A 15638-nucleotide genomic window follows, 5' to 3' on the forward strand; every position below is an offset into this window, starting at 1 on the left:
TCTCTCCTTCCAACTACTATTTTATAATAATCTGTTGCAACATGCTAAATTTAATAAAAAAACCCAAAATTCCCCTCCCACTAATAAGATGCTCTTTATTATGATGATTCTCATAATATTCCTATCTAAATCATTTGACTTATATATATATATATATATATATATATATATATATATATATATATACCGGACAAATGTTCTATTTCTTTTTTGCTTGATGCACTTATTGGGGACATTACTTTTTACCTGTGGATTCATCCATAGGCAGGGGGTTTCTTTTTCTCGGTCCCAGCCTTTTATCCCCAACCAACCATTGTTCTTAGGGAGACATTTTTTTAGTGGGTGTCATTTCTACACATAAGGGTAAAATCATTAAGATGGTTTATTTCAAAAAAAAAACATTCTTTGTTTATAGAACAAATAGACATCATTTATCCATACAACACTCAATGGGAAAAGAAGCAAACAATTGTAAAATGATTATTAGTGATAAAAATATGACTCCATTCAGAAAACGTTGAGATAATCGATAGATACACAGTGAACAAAACACTAAGTATTTATAGAATTACCAAAACAGATTAACTATAAAAGCTGAATTATCACTAATAATCTCCACAAGAACATACTTCATTTTTTGCATAATGAAACCTGTTTGCATCACGTGCAATTATCTCTCTTCCAACCACTTTCGAAATAATTTTGAGTGCTTTATGGCAATCAGCACAAACATGAATATTTTTATATATTAATACTCGTGCACACACTGGACTAGTCAAAAGAACTTCCACTAGATAAAGTCTTTCACTATATATTAAAAGAGATTCTTTTTTAGCTTCAGTGTTCACATCATGAACTACTGATTCAGTCTCGGCCACATACCCGACACCTATCATGTGTTGTTTTAAACGTTGAAGATGACAGTAGAACTTCTCATGATTAGGGTGAGAAGTATCACCGGCCTTATACTTATGAGTTTTGGTTTTAACACCTACAAGATTAAACTCTAATGATTTCTTTTTTTTTTTCTTTCTGTTTTCTTTTTTTGTTTGGTATCAATCTTTCCTTGATTGTTCATCTAAACGAGAAGGCTGTAGAAGGTTAACCATCTCAAAACAATGGTATCCGAGCTCCAAATCACCGTAAACCCTACGTTGATTCATGATATTTTCCTAAATTTCGACACTTGGCTCGATTGACATCTTTTCAATGAATTCTAATGCTTCATTTAAGTACCCTGCACTCCCATGCATATCAACCACGCTTGCATAATTATCCATGGATGGAGCAAGATTGTAAATCTTGATCATAGACTCGAAGTGCAATAGCCCTTCTCTGATGTCTCCTACAACATTACATGCAGTGAGGACACCAAGAAACATTTAATTATCAGGCTTTAATCCCACCTTTTGAACCTCTTAAATATTTCAATTGCGTCTTCTTCGTGGCCGTTTTTAGCAAGCTATGTTATCATTGTGTTCCAAGAAGTGATAGTTTTTTTGAGTCTTTTCATTAAACACCATATATGCCTCTTCCATGGAACCACATTTGGAATATATTTCCAAGATTTGGTTGTAAATATAAATATCACAATGAGATCTTAATACTGACCGTTTAAGGTATTCATGAACTTCTTTGTCTCTTTAAGTGTCTGAGAATCTCCGCATTCTTCATCAACAATAACAACCTAGGCATGTCAACACATGTTTTTCTGCCCCGACTAAATCCAAACCTCTAGGCTTCTTTTAACTTTCCATCCTTGTAGAGAGCATCAAGCTCTTCAATAGTGCCCCGATATATATATATATATATATATATATATATATATATATATATATATATATATATATATATATATATATATATATATACTAGTGAATTTGAGAGGACCGTGCTGAGCACGGCCCGTAGAGGGTACTTTTGGAATTTTAAAAATGATGTTCAAACGATAAATCGGATATAAAATAATATATGTACTTTTTAATCTTTCTACCAAGTATAAAGTGCAACACTATAAATGGTTAGAATTTTCAAAGTACATTGCCTAAATAGGCTCCTTTATTCGTATTAAGTGAAAGAGAAACAACCATATGTAACTGTCTAGTCTAACTGTCTAAGTGCCTAGGATAAAGGGCCCTTTTAATGAAAAACTTAGCAGCATCTGCAAAAAAGGAAAATGAAACATGTTAGGACTCAAAAACAGAAAGAAGTTCATTCCAGATCCATGAAAATATTGGTACCTTCATTTTTTTTTTTTGCCATTATTTCAAATATGTTTCAAGTTTTACAATAACACATTTAACAATTACATTTTTTGAGATGAGGGTTTTCTAAATATGCATCTCATTTTATTAATATCTTGTACTTTCCACCTGAACCTATATATCCAATGGTATCAATTTCAACCAACAAAAAAAGGTCTACACAATTTTAGTTATCATTTGAGGTTTATGTGGCTTTTTGGTCTTTGTCCGAAGTAAAATATGACTTCACTTTTGGGACCAAAATTGACAAAATAGTTGTAGTGAAGGACAAAAGGCATAATTCACGTTTTTATTTATTTGTTTATTTATTATTATTATTATTTTTTTTAAATAAGGAAAAGAAATTTGGGTATTTAAAGAAAAGGGATTTAAAGACACAAAGATAAAAAACTTGGTAATTGCCATGAAGCTGAGAACCGAGGCCCTCAGAGTAATCAGAACCAAATGATACACCCTCTCTAGGAAAAGCTTCCAACACCGGAAAATTTTGACCCACATTGGTCAACCTCCATAGACCCTTTAGAAGATTTGGTTTCAAGTGCAGTCAACTAAATCGAAACATGCACCCTGATTTTGCACTCGGTTGTTCCTACAACACAAATAAACTTTATTATTATAAAGGCAAAACATATACTAATTGATATCATCAGCTTTAATATAACAAGATATGTGAAGGGATCCGCATTAGTTGAATTTATGGAAGAATGATTTGAGATGTTATGCCATCCTATAACAAATTCAATCACAATACACTTATAATCATTAAATGCTTCCTTGATCCAATGTCACTCTGCTAAAATTAATACGTAAAAGGTTGGAATTTGGAAAGGGCTAATGCCATAAAAACCCTCAAATTTTCGAAAAATGTTTGGTTATATCCTAAGTCCATTTTTATGTCAACAAAAACCGCACATTTAAGCAAAAATTGTTATAATTGCACTTTTTTCCGATTTTACCCTCTATGACATTAGGGGGTGTTTGGTTACAAATCAACACATGTTAAAGGATGTTTGGCATTAGGGGATGTTTGGGAAAGCACCTCCAGTGCTCGCTGCTTCAAAGAAATCAGCGGAGAACAATCAGGTTTGCTACCATTGGCCAATTTTGTAGCTCTTATTCTCTCTACTCAATCCCCGTATCTGTTGGTGAGCTTGATTAGGGTTTGATAGCCATATGCAAATCTGATTTCATTTGATTATTAAAGTTTCAAATTTGGGTTTTTTTTTTCCTGGGTTTGTGTTGAAGCTGTATTTGGTTTCAAATATGAGGAAATCCAAAATCGAAATTAAACGAAGGGCATTAGGAATCCTCTTTTCTTTGGTCAAGAGGATGATTTCAGATGATGACCAGATAGATAAGAAGACCTGATGATCTTTAAAATGCCATGGTTGTTCTTGCACAATGTTGACAAAAACATAACAGAGGAGATGATGGTGGCGTGATAGCTAACGAAGAAAATGCCCTAATCTTTTCACCCCTATTCCATTACTTGTTTGTGATTTCCTTGGGCTAACTGGAAATGCACACAATCATTGGATTTAAGTGTTTTTTACTTTTATGTTTGGTTTTGAGGTTTGATTACTGTTTGATTTCATGTTTGAATATAATTTTAAGGTTAGATTTCAGATTTGAATATGAGTTTGAGGTGTGGTCGTTGAATCGGTTCTTTTAGCAGGAAGGAGGAGGAGGTGATCGTTAGGAGCACGGTTCTTCTTCTTCTTCTTCGAATATAATTTCCCGATCCACCCTGTCGCTGCTTCCTTTTCCCCTCGATTGGTGGTTGCCGACGACGAGAGAAGGACCACAAAGGGTCACCGGAAGTTGCAGGTCGCCGGATTATCCCTGATGCCAAACATCCCCTAACATGTGTCTATCTGTAACCAAACACCCCCTAATGCCATAGAAGGGTAAAATCGGAAAAGAGGGCAATTATGACAATTTTTTTTTTCCAAATGTGCGGTTTTCGTGGACATAAAAATGGACTTAGGATATAACCGAAAATTTCTTGAAATTTTGAGGGTTTTTATGACATTAGACCATTTGGAAACCTGCAACTTTTTTATATTAACCACTTCATTCTACATTAAGTCTTCCAAAACCTTAAACCGAAACAAATGGACATAGTTGATGAACTGAAGCGTCATAATTACAGACAATTCATGTTCAATCAAAAAACCGTGCACAACACAATAACATCTAAACAACTTTAGCAACCTTCAGTCAAGAACACAACACATTTCTGCCTTCAAATGAATGTGGAAAAATCTCAATAATTAAAAAAGAAACTGACATAGGATTGATTTGATGAAACAAAATTGATACCAGAAGGTACCTGTTCTTGGGCTTTTTCTTGTAGCCAAGTTGAAATCATGAAGTTAAAACAAAAGTCCCTGCCTCCAAAAAATCAAAAAATTGACTACCACTACTAAAGCAATAATTTTCAGAAAGGAAAAAATTGACAACAAGCCTTACCCTCGTGAATCCATATGCAACATACAATCCACGTCACGTGCTTCTACATGTATAAATTATAATGTATGCTTAAAAATATGGACAAAGTGCAGATATATAGTTGATTGGAAAAGATGTTGGACAGGATACTGTTCAGGTGTAAGGAAACACTTTAAAGCTCTGACTAATGTTGATTAATGTATATGTGCATATTGTACTATGAACCAATCATACCAGGTTGATTTTTATTCATGTGATATGTTATTATAAACTCGATTACAATTTGGATGGACCTTATTCAATGGTTCAAACTTGCATAAGTCCAGTGCTTTAACAGTTATATGGCAAATAAAACACCGATTCAATTCCTTCATTTCCGAAAGAGTTCGGTTTACAATATATAACAAGTCTAAAACAATTTTTTTTAGCAAAGTTCATGATTGCTTAAACTTTCTCAAACGATTACATATGTAAAACTCCAATAAGGTTTTAATGTTTATTTTTTGGTTGTATGCTGTATCAGAAAACTAAATATTATCAACAGATGTGGTGAAAATTCATGCAAAGGCACAACATTATTCTAATTCAAATAGGACAGAGTTTCCCACTATACACATTTACTCATTTAGACATGATTATATCATTTGTAATTAATATATTTTGACAATAGAAATAACCATAAACTACCTTTTTATCTCTCGACTTTTTCTACTGTTTTCCGTCTTTTTCTATGCCAGGCCAAAAGTATAGTGTTTAAACAATGAAAAATAATTAATATATACAACAGCTTAACAAATCATCTGAGTATGCCAATCTTGGGAGACAATTAATTATGATAGTAAAAAGTCAGTTCACTTTTTTTTTTTAGCTCTTGGAATTTTTGAGCAGCTTCTTGTTCACAACCACCAAAAAGGGAAAGGAACTTATGCACCAACATGAAGATGCAACAGGGGATTAAATGTCAAATGGGTAAAGTATTATCTAAATAAATAATGTTAAATATTTATTTAATAATACGAAAGCCCTTAAAATGTTATGACTTCCTGGTAAAAATACCATTCCTTACCTTTCTATATTTGCTAATTTGTTTTCATCTAATAGATTTGAAATACATAGTCAATAATGGGTTTTATCCCATATATATTTTCCAAAATAAGATACCAACATGCTTTGCCTTTTTCACTGATATGGGCAATGCACTTTAACTTTTATCCATAATAGCAGAGTTAAATATTTTACCCATAATACCAACATACTTACAACTTACAACAATACACATTACTTTTATCCATAATAGCAAAGAGTTAAATATTTTACCCATAACACCAACATGCTTACAAGTTACAAAACACGAATACACTGTCATTCCATTTATTCGTTGAGGATTTTCATCAAACAAGTAGCATGCTATATACAAGATCTTCACAAATCATAATAGAGTTGCGTGGCATGTATTACCCACAAGAATCTATTACGATTAATAATCCACTGATGAATAAATTAACAATAAGCATCTCTTTTTGAGCACATTTTATATAAATAACCCGGTATAAACTACAAAAAATTGTAACGACATAGGTGATCTGTTTGTCTATTTTATATCTTTGCTTCTTTCCTGATGCATAGTTGCATCTACCTAATATTTGAAACCAAGAAAGAAACAACTAAAGAAAATACATTGGAAATCAATACCTACCCCCAACAGGCATTTCATCGATCACCCTTAACGTATCCAAACTGATAGCAGCTTCATAAACCCAGATACCTCAAACCAACGTACATATAATCGACAGCCAAAAAACTGGCAAACCAAAAGGTAAGGCGGAGATGTCAGCTGTCCCCACAGGCGGCGACGCCAGCTGCTCATACCGAATCAACCCACAGAGCGCTTTAATCATAAACCCTCATCACTCTCGATTTTTCCAGCTTCTCTCGTCTCTTAATCAATAGGAACAAATTGCACACAATGGATGGATGCGATTGTTGTGAATAGGAAGTCCGATAGTATGACTCAAGAGTAATCAACCAAGACGTGGTGGTAAAAGAGGATTCATGAGGTGGCATGCAGCTTTGGGGGAACCGCCGGCAAAGATGAAACCCCAAGCTCCTGCGTCAGCTAGAGGCAAGGATGACCGGAAAGCAGTCAGGCACCTGTTGCTTGTTGACCAGCAGACGACATTTTCAGGAAGTAGACGTCGAGAAATGGGAATTTGGATTTTATCTTAAAAATCAAAATAAATTAAAATACATTATTTACTTTTTAAAATAAATAAATAAATAAAAGTTTGGCAAAAGGAAAAAGATTTTTAAAACAATTTCTTCTTAACATTCAAAAATAAGATTTTAAAAAATTAAAATTTGTAATTTTTCTAAATCTTTTATTGATTTGTTAGTCTTTAAAGTTAATATTATCTTAAAATACCCTTTAAACAAGTCAAACACAGTTTTTTTGATAAAAAACTTATTGACTTGACTTTTCCCCCAAAAAAAAAATCCAAACAATTTTTTAAAAACTTATTTTTCTAACACTATAAATAAATAAGCTATTTCGACTAAAAGTCCTTTTGAGTATCAAAATATATCCTAAACACCTTATGTAATGCCCTCTTCCGAATCGTTTTGTGATTCGGGGACGTGACCCGAGGACCGGTTATCATAAGGCTTAAGGCCTTTGGGAAAGAGGCCTAGACCCCCTTTGAGTGTGGGTAATGTGGTTTAGATGATCTGGGAGTTCGGTTTGTGTTTTGGAGCCCAATTATATATCGGTAAAGTGGCAGTTCAGGCCTTTTATGAATTTTCGATTTTAATTTGGAAAGTTTTATGGCAAGGGGGAGTTGATAGAAGTTTAGAGCTTCTCATTACCTTTTCTTGGATATAATGATCGTAAAATCGGAGTTGAAGCGAACAAGTTATGACTGTTCAAAGTTGAGAAGAATTTGGGGAAAAACTGAGCTCACGGCATGAGCAGTTAAAGCTCAGGACATGAGAAGCGATTAATTGAAAATGTTGATTTAAACCGTGCTAACGACACTAGCATTAAGGGCTCACGACATGAGAACTATGCAGCCTAAGCCCACGAGTTTTTAGGGTTTTCATCATATATAAGGGTTGGTTCTGTATTTTCGGGGCATTTTATAAGCCTCCATTGTATCTAGATCATCTTGAGAGAAACCCTAGCCTCCCTTTCACCATTTTGAGCCTCCTCTCCCCTCTTCCATCCATTTATGGAGATTTTGGTGCTTTGAAGAAGAAGAAGAAAAAGAAGTTCTTGGTGCTTAGATCTAGCAAGCAAGTTCCCTCACCACCTTAAAGATCATACCTTGGACCATGGTAAGTCCTCAAGTTCCAACCTTTATGTGTTAATCTTCTAAGATCTAGAATTTTGTGCCTTTTTCTTCATGTTGGAGGTGGTTTGAGTGGTTAGATTCCATAAAGTTGGCAACTTTATGGATCCATGAGGTCCATTTGAGGTTTGGTGTGCTAAATCTATGGTTTGGTTGAGTTTGGTCCCATGAATGAGATTTGGATCTCATTTTCACCATTTTGACCTAATCAATTTCAAGACATGCATTGGACATGCATGTCCATAAAGCAAAGATTTTTATGTTGCTTTAGATGTATGAAAGCCCTCTGAAAAGTTGGAATGGATGACTTAATGGATTAAGGACTTAAGACATTAGGATTTAGCATCAGACGTGGATCACGATGTGATACAGGGAGTGTTATGACGTGAGATTGGTTTTTACACTAGAAGACTCGAAAACATCAATTACTAAAGAAGAGAATCAATTGTTTAATCTTGATGTTGGTGCTCGTGCTGCTATTGGTGACTCTCTTCCTTGCTATTGGTAACTCTCTTCCTTATGACACCTACCATCTTGTTCTATGTTTCAACCAAGGATATGATTGACACGCTGACTGTAGCATACAAAGGAACCAAAGAAGTTGAGGCAACCAGGGAAAAATATCTCAACCAAAAATATGAACACTTCTTTGCTCAAAGGAATGAATCTCTTACTCAAGCTTTTGATTTTTTTAATTGTTTGATTAATGACATGAGAATGTTTGATATTTACAAACATAAATATGTTTTGGTTTTGAAGTTTTTAGATTCTCTTGATGATAAGTAGGAACATAATGTGGATGTTCTAAAAAACAATGAGAAAATTCACTCCATAGATCTTCACAACTTGTATGTAAATCTATTTTTTTTTTTTTTGAAGAAACCAAGGTTCTGAGAAAAGAGATTATGAGAGACAACTTTAAGGAAACATATTTAACTCATTTCTCAAGAAATCCAAGCTTTGTCGCTAAAAGTGATAGTGACAAATCAGATTGAGCTTATTTAAAAGAAGAATATCATGATCAACTTTATTCAAGCGTTGCAATGATTGTGAAGCATTATGAGAAGTCAAAAAATAAGAAGTTTGGAGGACCTAGAAGGTTTCATACAAATTATGGCTCATCAGTGTCTAAAGGTTTGATAGACTATCAATGTCTAAAAGGAGTGATTTTGGAAATCTTAAGAATGATGAAGGTAAATGTTTCAATTGTGGATGAGCTAATCATTTTGCTTGTGATCGGAAAGTCAAAAGGTATAGTCCAAAGGAATAGTCTTATGATACTAAGTACAAGAAATTGGTGGATTCTTTGAAGAAACTTTTTTTGGAGTCCACAGCTCTTGTGCTGAAGGTAAACAATGGGTTGATAAAGAGGAGTCATTGATGAAGAAGAAAAAAGGATGTGTGTTTGATGGCTATTTCCAACAATTTTATTATTGATGAAGCAAGTGGAAGCTTGAGTACTTTTGAATCCGATCTCGCTAAAGCTACTAGTGACTCTAAATTTCAGAATTGGGATACTTCCACATTGTATCATGTTAATTATTTTGTAACTGATATACCTATTTTTAGGCAATATTTAAGTACATTTTTATTAAAAAGTTGGTAATTTGTTTAGAATAATGGTACTTATGAGCTTAAATGTTATTTACAGCCAAAAAGAAGACATTTTGAAGAAAAGGGGACTGAAAGCGTTAAAGAAAGAAACTTTGGGAATTAAAAGAGTAAAAGTGAAGAAAATCTGGAAAAAGATTATTCACGACGTGAGACTTAAAGGATTCACGACGTGAATCGTTGGTTCTAGAAGATATGTACGCGGGTGAAGGAATCCTTGACGGGCACGGTTATCTACAACTCACGACGTGAATTTCTTACTATTCACGACGTGAATTTATGGATATCAGCAACTATATAAATCCTTGTCTATTACGAATAGAGGCACCCTTGGGCAGAAGGAAGGCGTTTCAGAAGACGATTTGGAGCGAAAGAAAGGTTCTGGAAGAAGGTTTTCAACATCGAAAAGAATAAAGGTCTATATTGTAGTTAAATAAGAATATGTCTTTCATTATTTTTAGCTGTGTTGGTTTAGTTGCTATGATGAGCAACTGAATCTAGCTACTCTTGTTTAGCTAGATGAAGCTTTAAACTTATGAATAGTTCAATGTTTATGGATTAATTTTTAGTTGGTAAAAATTGCTTGTGTTTGATTTGTATAACCTAGCATGCTATTGTTTGTTTATCTAATTGCTTGATTGCATGTTCTGTGTAGCTTAGTGACCATTAAACTGAATGAACTTGTTTACCTAATGATTTAGTGAACATTGAATTGTTAGAGCTAGGATTGACCAATCTTAGTTAGTAATTAGAATAAATAAGCTTAGCTGTGCTAGAGAACGTGTATTGTGATCATAATTGCGTTTATATAACAAATCTTACATAGCATATTTACATTCATAATTAGTTCTGTGTTTAATTATGTGTGAACATACATGGTTTGACATGAATTAGTTAATTATTGGTAAAGTTAGAACTAAATTACTAATACAACTAAAAACCAACTTAATAATCCGTAATCATTAGCTAGCCATAAGTGAGAAGTGGATTCAAACTAAACAAGAGTGTGTTTTTAATTAGTGAACTTGAATTTAAGTTCATCTGATCTTGTAAAATCAGGTAAAACCCCTTTTAAACTTGTTAATAATTAGGTTAATTTAATAGTAAGTAAATTAATTAGTAACACCGTTCCCTGTGATTGACACCCGACTTACCCAAACTATACTATAATCTGACTAGGTACACTGCCTATAAGTGCATAGTTAGTTAAGTTTGTTAGGTTATAAATATTAAAATTAGTGAGTACTTTTGTGCACATCAAGTTTTTGGCGCCGTTGCCGGGGAACGGCTTAGATTATTAGTTTATTTAGTTGCATTAATTGACCCCTTTTTGTGGAATAAAATCTGCAAAAAGGATAATTGGTTATTTATTTTTGCTAGCTTAGCTTAGTTAATTTTTTTTCTTCTGTCTCTGTCATAGAGTTCACGACGTGAGTTTTAATAAACTCACGACGTGAAAGCTGAGATTTCAGTTTTTAGTTTTTATTATTTTAGTCTAGTTTTACGTTTTTAGTTTAGCAAGTTGCAGGAGTTCATGACCAGAGGCTCAAACACACCCTTGGTGCCACCACTTGAAGATCCCGAGTCTACAATTCACAAGAAAAAGACGCCCTTGCAAGAATTGAAGTCAGCTTTTTCAAGGAAGCCGGGAAAGAAGACAGGAGAGTCAAGTTCATCCGTGAGGCACAAGAGCAATATTGAGCACTTGGATCAGACACCCGTCCAAACCGAGTCCGAATACGATACCGAGCCGGAATTTGAAGAACACACGAGCGAACCCGAGAACGAGCCAAGGAACGAGATGGCAGCAATTGAAGAAATGTCCATGGGAGCTTATAAGAAGCGGATCCGAGAAGATGTGGGTCCCGGTTTAGTCCAACCCGCAATACCTGCCACTGCCACATTCGAGCTGAAGGGACACATATTGACTGCCCTGAAGGACATCCCATTTTTCGGGAAAGATCATGAGGATGCTTTTAAGCATCTAGATGAAGTCAATGACATTGCGGACTACTTCAATGTCCCAAATGTCAACAGAAACACAGTCTTGCTTAGGATGCTTCCCATCACTTTCAAAGGAGCTGCTAAGGAGTGGTTAAAAGCACTCCCACCGGGTACAATCACCACTTGGGCTCAAATGCGTGAGCAATTCCTAGACCAGTTTTGCCCGCCATCCAAGATAGCCAAACTCAAGAAGGCAATAGCCAACTTTGAGCAACAGCCGGGGGAGTCACTATACGAAGCATGGGAGCGGTACAAGGGCTTGCTCAGAAATTGCCTTCCGCATGACCTAAATGTGCAACAAGAGATGTCAATCTTTTATGATGGGGTCAACGTGATGACAAGACAACTCCTTGATTCTCAAGGACCTTTGACAAAGAAAAATCCAAGGGAGGTCAAGGAGCTAATTGAAGAATTCGCGAAGCATTCTCGCAAATACCACAACCCGAGGCAAGAAGGAATCAAAGGCGGAGGAGGGGCCCAAACTGAAGAAATAGCAGCAGTCATGGCCATGCTGAATAATATGGACCGCAGGATAACACAGATGGACCAGTCGATACATGCCATAAGAGTGGGTTGCGAGAGATGTAGTGGTCCACACTTGACCAAGGACTACAATGTAGATGAATATGGGAACAGAAAGGTTCAAGTGTGCTACTCTAGTGGGGATAAGTTTGATGAGGACTGGAGGAAACCGAAGAAGGAGTGACTGCCATATGAGGAGTATAAGAAGCAAAAAAGAAGAGAAGTATAGGCAGACAGGTCGAGGCCTTTATCAAAAGGAGCAGCCACCAGCCGAGAAGAAACCCGACCTAGAGACCATTTTAATGAAGTTTATGGAAGCTTCGGAAAAGAGATACGATGCCACTGATTCTGCCATTCTGGAACAACAAACTTTGATAAAGAATCAGTAAGCCTCCATCCATAACCTTGAAGTACAATTTGGTCAACTAGCCACTCTAGTTCATGAGAAGTTATCCCCGAAAAATACCGAAACGAAGACCCAATCTCATTTAATGGCCATAGACACCGAAGAAGAAGCCATCTCTGAGTTCCTAGAGGCATTGGAAGAAGAACCACAGCAGCCCGATCCAAAGATGAAGAAGATCAAGCTCGAAAATCATGAAGCTGCTGAGTTCCAGAATTCACGACGTGAACCTAATATGTTCACGACGTGGGACCATCATGAATAGAAAAATTATGTAGTTGGTTCGGTTTATTAGCTGCCTTTGCCTTTTCCTTCCCAAGCTACCCTTAGTCCACTGGAGAGAGAGAGCATAGAGAGTTTGTCAAGCATGTGAAGGGGATCCCGATTAATACTCCCTTTGTCGAGTCCTTATCCAAAACTCCCGAGCATAAAAAATTACTACAAGATTTGATAAACACTGGCAAGCAATTAAAGAAGCAGTCTAAGGTGGTTCTAAGTGAACAAAGCTCAAAAGCTGTGCTGGGGGAGACACCAGAGAAGATGGGGGATCCTAGACGTCTCACTCTTCCGTGTGAGTTTGGTAATAAATTGAAGGTTAATGCTTTAGCCGATTCTGGGGCTAGCATTAATTTGATGCATTTTTCATTTTATAAAAAATTGGAAATTCAGAAGATGAAGGCTACAAAAATGACGATTCACATGGCGAACCGTTCAATGACACAACCCCGGGGCATAGTGGAGGATATTTTGGTAAAAATTGGAAAATTTGTTTTTCCAATAGATTTTGTAGTAATGGATATGAAGGAAGATCCCGATGTTCCAATTATCCTTGGCCGGCCATTGCTTAACACTGCTGGAGCTCTTGTTGATATCCGCGAGTCTAAGCTCACCTTGAGAGTTGGAGATGAAAAAGAAGTTTTTGGGATAGAAGATGGCTTCCCAAAGGAACATGTTCAAGAAGATGTGTTCACAATTAACAAAGACAATGAACTAGAAGAACTGGAGAAGCTTATGGAAGAAGAGATCAAGGCAGTTCATCAAGTCAAAAGAACAAAACCTAGAGCATCTGTTCCATTTTTGGTTGAAGTCATAGCTTACAAAAGTCCACCTTCTTGGGTGAGCAAAGAGGATGAGATGACAAGTGATGAAGAGGAGGTCACTTCAAGAGTGACAAAGCCGGTGGTGAAAGAGGAGGAGGATGCGATGAGGTGCAAGGAAGAAACTAAGGGCACAAAACGCAAGCTTGAAGAAGAGGAGAAAGTTAAAAAAGAAAATTCAAAGAAGGCATACAAAAGGCGAGTTCAAGCTTACAAGAGGCGATTCAAGGAACAAAAGATCCTAGTGGTGTATTCTTCCGAGGACTCAACGTAGGAGGCACGGAGTCCGGCTCAAGACTCCAAGAAAAAGAAGCGTTTCTCGGGAGGCAACCCGAGTTTGGTTTGCAAACATTTTTTCTTTTTCTTTTTGCATTTTAGTTTAAAAAAAAACTTAGATCAAGTCATCCAACTCTATTAGAAGAAAATGTAGGGACCTTAAAATGGAAGTAGTAATAATTGAGAACTTAGTTCAAAGTCAAAAATTGATTTTTCTCTTAATTCACGACGTGAATAGTTAGCCGTTCACGACGTGAATTGTGAATGAACCGGACACATAATCCATGATATGGCTTAGCCCATTGAACTAGTAAGCCTAAGATCAGTCCGTGAGTACATGGCCCAAATTTAAGCCCAAACACTATTCACAACGTGAATCTTACCGAATTCACGACGTGAATTTTCAAAAGTATGGGACCACAGAATAAACCCCTAGAAACCAGTTCACCCTTCAATTCTTTATTCATCACAAAGTGGAAGCAGAAATTGGTCCCCCCTTGGTCCCCATTGCTGCGATTTTAGCCGAAAAATCCACTAATCTTCCTTGTGCTTACGTAATACTTCCAACAAAGGTAATAATTATTGCTTATAAAGTTTAATTTCTGACCTAATAGATGAACTTAGGGTTAGGGTTTGTTAATTGAGTGAAATGACGAGATTAATTCGTTAAAATAACCTTTGAATGTTCATACTAAGTATTTGGAAGTAGTATAGGAGTAAAACCCATGGATATTTTGACTGTATTTTTTTCCGATGGGTACGATTCTACCTTCTGCGGTTGCGAACTCACGACGTGAATCTTACATGATTCACAACGTGAATTCTGGGGCTGAACAGAATTCATTTTCCTCTATGTTTAATTTGTGGATATTTGTTTTGGCTGTTTTTTTTTTCCGTGTTTTTGCAGGAATGGCTCCAAGAAGAGAGGTTCCAGCTGGGGTTGCGGGTTTGCACCCCTTTTACAATTTTCCCGCAACAACGACCCATGATGTTTTGACCCGTTGGAACAACACATTGGGGTGGCTTTACAACAGGGAAATTGCAGTTGCTCCAACAGTCAATTGGAAAAGATTGAGGGAAGTAGGGCTTGTAGACCGTGTGGGCCCGTTCTTGAGAAAGATATTCATTGGAGATGGGTATTTGTTTACCTGTTCTGGTTGGCAGAATCTGTTCCGGGTGCAAGAGCGGGTCTACAAGGAGTTTTGTGTCGAGTTTTTCGCAACGGTGACATTTCAGGAAACGGTCCAAGATCCACATTGGCCACAGGCGTTGGTATTTCGATTGGGGGGTGAGTACCGGGTGTGACAAACGTCAATTTCTGGCCAAGTCAAAGTCCACCGAAGTCAACAAGTCAAACCGTTCGACTCATTTTGCCCGTGGGTACTAGAATTTACATTATGTAATTTCTATACAACTCGCTATTCTAATGAAAGATCATAAATCGAAAAGTGCGTACATCTAGATCTCCTTAACCTAAAACCATGGTACGTGGCGAGCCAAACCGATAAAACAATGTTGCATACTCATCAGGAGTGTGAAAGATCCTTAAACAAGGCTTACCAAGGTTTACAGACCTTGCATTGTGAAGCCGGGTACTCAAAAAGGTCACAAATGAAACCTCTCTCAATTGTTTTCACTCTATTTCTCTCTATGAGAAATCTCTCCA

At 36.2% G+C, this 15638-nt stretch overlaps 1 non-coding gene and 1 pseudogene across 1 annotated transcript; both read right to left on the bottom strand.

Moving 5' to 3' along the window:
- Nucleotides 1-605: 605 nt before the first annotated feature.
- On the bottom strand, nt 606-2262 carry LOC145095987 (pentatricopeptide repeat-containing protein At2g25580 pseudogene; annotated as a pseudogene).
- A 9593-nt stretch (nt 2263-11855) lies between these two features.
- LOC145096675 (small nucleolar RNA R71) lies at nt 11856-11962 on the bottom strand. The gene has a single exon (XR_013704046.1). It is a non-coding gene; the product is annotated as a small nucleolar RNA R71 (small nucleolar RNA).
- Between the last annotated feature and the right edge of the window lie 3676 nt (nt 11963-15638).

Source organism: Lactuca serriola, chromosome 3 (genome assembly GCF_051521515.1).
Source record: "Lactuca serriola cultivar US96UC23 chromosome 3, Lser_US96UC23_V15, whole genome shotgun sequence".
Lineage (NCBI taxonomy): Eukaryota > Viridiplantae > Streptophyta > Magnoliopsida > Asterales > Asteraceae > Lactuca > Lactuca serriola.